Genomic DNA, 5,637 nt, shown 5'->3' with positions numbered 1-5,637 from the left:
TCGAGCCATCATGTTGATGTTGTCTGTTACGGCGTTGACTTGGCTGGTGGGAACATTTGCTATGAATACAAAGGATCTGACTTGCGGATATCTCTTTGCTGGATTTTCGTTTAGTTTGGTACGTCATTGTATGTTTAAAGATCAGACACGAGCGATGCTTACATTTTGATGGTTCTTAGCTTCGGTTGCCATGTGTAATGTTTACATAAAAGACAGTATTTTAAGTTTTCGGGTTACTTACACCGTGGCCACTTCACTGTTGATTAAGCCCATTTGATGCAGTAATAAATTCAGTTTGTATCTGGGTTTGTAAATGGGAGTTAACGATTGGCACTCTGTGTCCAAGATTGAGATACAATGTAACATTAGCATGCACTGGTCCATATACAAGTCTTGTTCAGACAACTGATTTGTCCTATCTAAACCATGATCAAAGGAAAAAACTGGTGTCATTGTATATTACAGACTATCGTCTACAGATCAAATATGAATTTTCTTGTACATATTTTACCTTATCACATTGTCTTATTAGTTTTATGAAAATCATTGCAGTTGATTTCAATTTCCCAAGACATACTCTCTGCATGGGACACACACGTTCGCGTGATTCTATAGCAGTTATCTCATAAAAGTGTGTTACCTAAATAAACTAATTTTCACGGAGAGGCATTAATGAACGGAAGTGGTATTTTGTGTCTTAATTTTTAATACAAGGTGCCAATCGTTAGCTCTCATTTACAACTCTTGGCAGGGTCAGTTTTGTCTTCATACACAGAATTTCTGACTGACTTAAGTAGGCTTACTCAACAGTTAAGTGGCCACGGGGTGTATCATAAATTGCGAAAGTGGCGCAAAAGGGATTGTGTGGAATTTTGAATAGCAATCATACTTCGGGAAACTTTCGGAGAAGATACGTGTATGAGATGATATTACCGTAAAACAGTATTGCACATTCTCCATCAGACATAGTCTGGTTCCCTAACCCGTTTCTACCACTGGCTACGCAGCTAACGAAAATAGGGTCAGGTATGGGCTATTTTAAGCATTGCTATCAATGGTCACTAGTACGAGTACAGTGATTATGTTGTATTTATTTCCAACTTAAAGCTACCTTCCAATTTGCATTTCCTCCATAGTTTCCCTAACTAAGCATCCTATGTCGACATCGAATGAAAAACGGAAAATCATTATTTTGAGTCACTGCCGTACATGCCAAAGGTCACCATGGTCACCAGGCCAGGTAACGTCTGAGGAAAAATTCATAGACGATAATCGTCATTTCAAAACCAAATACAATCAGAAGAACAGGGTCGGAGACTTGAAAGTGAAGCCGTGCAAACAACATCAACGTTCGATGTTTCGTCATCTAATTTCCGAACTTGCCACTGTACAGATGTGCTGATCACATGTTCTTGCCAGGCGACTGTGCTCATTAATATGCAGTCAAAATCCTGACAGAAACGTTAGACCGTACCTGACCCTATTTTCGTCAGCAGCGCGGCCAGCGGTAGAAATGGGTCAGGGGACCATACCACATCAGACATAGACTGAAAGATCCGTCGCTAGGGGACGTGACCATTGGCTTTTTAAAACCACTTTCGGCCACGACATGGTATCATAACCATGCGTAATGCGACGTAATAGTAATTTGGCGTACGATCGTTCGACCACAATTTGTAGAATCAAGGTTATCTTCAAGAATTCTGATTAATTTCTAGAATTTCTAAATTTTCAATGATTTCCCATGAGTTATTTCTCTCAAAAAAACATTTGAAAATGCTTTATATTTGGTATTTGCTTATCTATTCAAAGCGCCGGGTAAATGATAAATTGTTGTGAAGTCTTATGGATTCACTTGCCTAGGCAAGTGGTAAAAGTACTTTGGGTCAACTTGAGGGCAAGCAAGGGACGCAATTTTTAGCTCATTACTTTGTCAACAAAGTTTCAGACAAAAGCAACGTCCTATATGAGAGGCACATAATGAAACAAAGTTAGGAAAAAAAGGATGTACGAATTAAACGCATTACGAATACTGGGTGTTTGAGTTAGTCGACTCCCTGCTTCCCTTTGCTTTCTTATTAGATTATTTTCTGCTGGTACTTCTACAAAATAATGAAAATCTTTGAGTTTAAGCTCAATCAAAGAAAGTCAGCGACGTCATGGATAGCGATCTTGTTTATGAACTGTTCACTTATAGCCTCTATCTTATCTGTATATCGAAATGTTTTCTGAATGGCTCTTGTTTGGCAATTATGGGATATCGTGTAACGTTAAGTCTACACCAACCCTAACACCCCTGCATACACACGTGATGTAATCGCCTTAGGATATCCACAAAACTGTCCATCCTCTCTGATGCGAGTAGAGGAATGAAACTACAATAAGATCAAAATTGGTGATTTTGGAGTTAACTTCATGATGTTTACTGGCGGTAGCTAGGGTGATATATAACATTTGAATAAGATGTACATATCGAACTGAAAGATTGGGCATTCGTGTAAAAGAACACTGTGCGTATATATTGAGCTGTCATTGAATTACCCAACCAAGTTGCTTTTTGTTTCACAGACAATAAATTTCTGCAGAGGTGTTATCACAGTTTCCATGGCTACGAGTATGATATATTACTCCTTACTATTATGTGTGTCGCTATTCTTTCAGGGTTCGCAGATATTTTTAACGTTGTTTGCAACCAATGTCGAGGTAAGACTCCACAGGATTATAAGATAAAAGCCACTAAAGGTATTTCAGCAGAACAACTTTAATTTCTATCCTGCAACTTGTGATCTCGGAAAACATCAAAACACATCAGGCAACCACATCCCCATATCTTGATAACCAATAGCCCTCTGCCTTACGACGCGCGTTGAGTAAGGAAGGAGTTTAAGAAACATAATTCAACAGAACTAAGTTTTTTTATGACCAAACTCCAATGTTTTCATGAAAAAACAGGTATGAATTCGCATTATTGTGGATATCTGCCGTCGTATAGTAACAAATATAACATAATATGTGCTTAGGTTTTGGTTGCTGTTCGGGTTCGCTTTGGAGACGACGACGATGAAAAAGAAGCCTTGAAGGAGTACAAACAGACGGAACACGATAGAATTGATGCGAGGAAACCCATACGAAAGGAACGTATGGAGGTGGTTAAAGCAAAACGACAGGAAGATTTCGAACTCAAAAGGAGGAAGGATTTGGTGGAAAAGTTGTTTCTTGAGGTTAGTCCTCGGCGAGAATAACATTCCGCGTTACCGTACAAAATACGTGAATAATCGTGTAAGGCCAAAAAAAAAAAAAAAGCTGTTCAACGGGCAGGATGACTTCAAAGTTGGGTAGGTAGGTCGGATTTCTTTTTTTTTTTTTTTTTTTTTTTTTGGTTTTTTTTAAACAGAACATATAATATAAACACTTTTTGTGTGTTTCATGCTTTTTCTTAGTCACATAACATATTCTGGATATGTTGTTTAGTACGTTCATGATTTTTTCAATTTTTTGTTGACATGGGTTGGTTGTCTCAGAACAACTTCTTTGCCTTCACTTCTACAGGTCAATCTACAGGTGCCGCCAACTGGTAAATTTCATGAATTTCTCAAAATTATCACAAAACTTGTTTTGAAGGCTGATATACCGATTTTTCTTATTTTTGACCCTGACCTAAAATTTGGAGGGGAAAGTGAGAGCTGTTCGTAACTGCCCTCCCACTGGTATACAGTGAAAATGTGCCCTCCCACTGAATTTTGATGCTCACTGCCCTCCGGTATCTACAGTCTGCCCGCTCCCCACTCCCCACAACAATTCAAGCTCCCCGCTGCTCTCTCCCTACTACAGAAATTCCCCATTGCCAACTAGATGCCCACTATGCAACCCAGATCAACACAAAACCATGCAAGAAGTTAGCAGTATACCTTGGAACATTGCTCCCCTCTAAGTTAGGTTCTATTAAGCACGCCGCTTTCCCCTCCCTCTACGTATTTTCCGGTGCCCACTGTCAAAAATTTTCTCCCCGCCTGCTGAAAGTAATGAAATTTCTTCCCCGCCCTCAGTAAATATCGATAATTTCTCCCCGCCCGCTGATTAGTTTTGAAATCTGCCTGCCCGCTGAAAAACTTAGCACGAACACCTTTTTGCTTCATTGGCGGCACCTGAATCTAACGGAGCTAATTTCTGTGTTGGTGTCACCAGCCATATGAGCACGGTGCATTCCAACCAAAACTCGCGACTCAGAAACTGACGGGTCAGCCCCGGGGATGTCCGGGGTGACGTCGTCGAGCGAGGGAGCGAAATTAGACCATTCGTCCTGTGTCCAAGTCAAACAAATGTCACAAGGTTGACTCCTTGTGCATTCTCGACAACGGAAACACAAATCATGTCCGTCCTGCAGTGAGAACTGCTGCTTTAACAATCACACATTCGATAGGAGAAAGCCATGACGAAAATCGGAAAGAGTGATGACTCAAAGAACAAGAAAGAATTTTCAAGGAACACTGAAAATAGGAACACTAGAAAATATAGACTGTACAACCACTCGGACGTGAAATAAACGCCGGTGAAACAATACAGTACAGAGTGTCTAAGCTATACGGAATACGTGGCGTAATGGTTTATTTTCCACGGCGTATTAACCCTGCCCTTCACCTTGACCAAATGTTTGTGATGCGCTTCCACCTTTACTCTTCAAATCATAGCCTGTATCAATCTCACTCAAGTCAATGTCATCGAAAATGTGAAGGTCATTCATCTTACAGACAGATGTTCACTGAATAACATCTCCACGTTTCTTCAGATTCGTAAAGATTTTGGAAAAAAAAAGAAAAATGTGGGGTGGTCCAAATATGGGTCGGTCGGGCCCGTTGAACAGATATTTTTTTTTTCCTCGCCTAATCTGTAAATTTCGGTTCTAGGCCCTGTTTACTTTGCAGCTTGGGGAAAATCTACGTAAAACTAGTGTAAACCAGAATTTATCAGTGTCCTAAGTTGATTGAGCAACTAGAATATATTCGAATATATCAGAAGGACTTGGGCTATATCCAAATAGGCGATTTGATTGGTAAACGGGTGTGTCCCTGTTAGGTTTTTTCAGTCATTGCTCGCGCTCTTTCTCTCTCTCTCTCTCTCTCTCTCTCTCTCTCTCTCTCTCTCTCTCTCTCTCTCTCTCTCTCTCTCTCTCTCTCTCTCAATGGGCAAAGTAGATCCAAAGCCAATAAACAACGATAAAAACGAGATCATTCGACTTTCTCCATTGTCTTCACAGGGAAGGAGGACAAAGTAAGATATCCACCGGAAATGATAAGACGAGACACAAATTATAGCCACCAAAATTTGGCATTTTTTTTTTTTTTTCATATCGTCGTTTTGTCAGCTAAATCATATGTTGTAAATTCAACAGAATTTATATTTCAATATAATAGGTGTGTAAATTGTATTGTAAATTGTCATAGATTTGTCACCTTCATACCACGATGTGTGGCTGTGATATGTCAGAATATGCTGATGTATGGCTGTGATACGTCAGGCAATGCTGTTGCCTGGCTACGATATGTCACGCAATGCTGATGAATGTCTCACACCGTACGAATGTTGTGATGGGGACTTGACATTATAATATTCAAGTACTTAATTATTATTTTAATCACC

General features: G+C 39.8%; 1 long non-coding RNA gene across 1 annotated transcript; it reads left to right on the top strand.

Moving 5' to 3' along the window:
* On the top strand, nt 1-4,413 carry LOC139124893 (uncharacterized). The gene is made up of 3 exons (XR_011550085.1): nt 1-118; nt 2,662-2,703; nt 3,021-4,413. It is a non-coding gene; the product is annotated as an uncharacterized lncRNA (long non-coding RNA).
* The last annotated feature ends 1,224 nt before the right edge of the window (nt 4,414-5,637 follow it).

The sequence above is a fragment of the Ptychodera flava genome (genome assembly GCF_041260155.1).
Source record: "Ptychodera flava strain L36383 chromosome 23 unlocalized genomic scaffold, AS_Pfla_20210202 Scaffold_24__1_contigs__length_23054250_pilon, whole genome shotgun sequence".
In the NCBI taxonomy this organism is placed as follows: domain Eukaryota; kingdom Metazoa; phylum Hemichordata; class Enteropneusta; family Ptychoderidae; genus Ptychodera; species Ptychodera flava.
The sequence above is the reverse complement of the archived record's forward strand: the minus strand, read 5'-3'. Positions and strand labels throughout refer to the sequence as shown.